Source organism: Otolemur garnettii, unplaced genomic scaffold (genome assembly GCF_000181295.1).
Source record: "Otolemur garnettii isolate 467f Iridium unplaced genomic scaffold, OtoGar3 scaffold00048, whole genome shotgun sequence".
Classification (NCBI taxonomy): Eukaryota; Metazoa; Chordata; class Mammalia; order Primates; family Galagidae; genus Otolemur; species Otolemur garnettii.
This window is the reverse complement of record NW_003852443.1, coordinates 12,381,291-12,382,452: the sequence shown is the minus strand read 5'-3', so window position 1 is coordinate 12,382,452 and position 1,162 is coordinate 12,381,291. Positions and strand designations below refer to the sequence as shown.

The 1,162-nt window shown below is 35.7% G+C and overlaps 1 protein-coding gene across 1 annotated transcript in view; it reads right to left on the bottom strand.

Moving 5' to 3' along the window:
* Positions 1-1,162, bottom strand: part of SP3 (Sp3 transcription factor) — a gene marked incomplete at its 5' end in the record, with an annotated part of 54,255 nt that overhangs the window by 5,830 nt on the left and 47,263 nt on the right. The window lies entirely within an intron of this gene.

Genomic DNA, 1,162 nt, shown 5'->3' with positions numbered 1-1,162 from the left:
GGTACAATTAAAAGGTAGATAAGCAGCTAAGCAGACTTTAAATTAACAGGATTTAGGCATATTTACTCACATATTTGTATGGCCACACCCTAAATATGTAACAACCTGGACAAAGATTTTTAATCGAGCTAAAGCTATGAGCTTAACTCCATTATCACTTACAAATCAAAATTACCTTTACAGTTAAAATTTCCCTTATATTAACCATGCAAAAGACATCCTAGATAATATACAAATTTCTGTCATATTAACCATGTAACAGCTATCCAAAATCATACAGAAGAGACATATTAAAATACAGTTTTCTCTACATTGCAAAATTCGATATTTTTTACATTTCAGTATTTGATACCAAGAAGAGTTTGGAAAATATGTGATTAGATGGGTGAACACAGGCAACTTAGCCTAAGCAATAAGAAAAATTTTCTGATTCCAGAACTGACATTCAAATAGTATTAAATGTTACAGAAAATGTCCTTTTCTCAAGCTTTTAAACAAAAAACCCAGGGCTAATTACTAAATAAAAGTTTTTTTAAAGACATGACATTTTAGACACAACAATTATCTAAATATTATATAAACTTTACAATGTTTCTCTGAAATTAAAAAAGTAAAAAGCACATTTAACCCCCTCCCCAACTCCCCTCCTCCCCCAATCTCACAGTCTAGGTGGCAGCCTGTAAACCTTCTACAGCCTGTAAGTCCTCTGTATACAACACACCTATCTATCATTTTTCAAATTTTACTGGAAAAATGCATATTTCCCCACATTTATATTTTAATGTACTCACACTCAGTAGCATGTGAAATTGCCATAGGACAAACAGTGCTAAACGGTGCAGTGCTGGCTGTTAGATGCCATAGGTGTTCTGAACAGGGAGACATCAATGTGGGCTCCAGTAGTTAGAGAAGGCTTCGTGGAGGAGGTGGATAGGATTTAGATAGAAAGGAGGGAAGGCATTCCAGGCAGAGGAATAGCATAAGTAAAGACAAGGAGGAGTCATGCTGTTGTCTCAAGGGCAAGGATGTCATAATCTAACACAATTCTAGTTTCTGCTCCACTCCACCCCCAATTTCTACAACTCTCTTCAAAGAGCTGAGTTGAGTGAAACAGGTTTTTCTGGCACACTTGCAATGCCAAAGTCTTATTAACCAAAGCCAA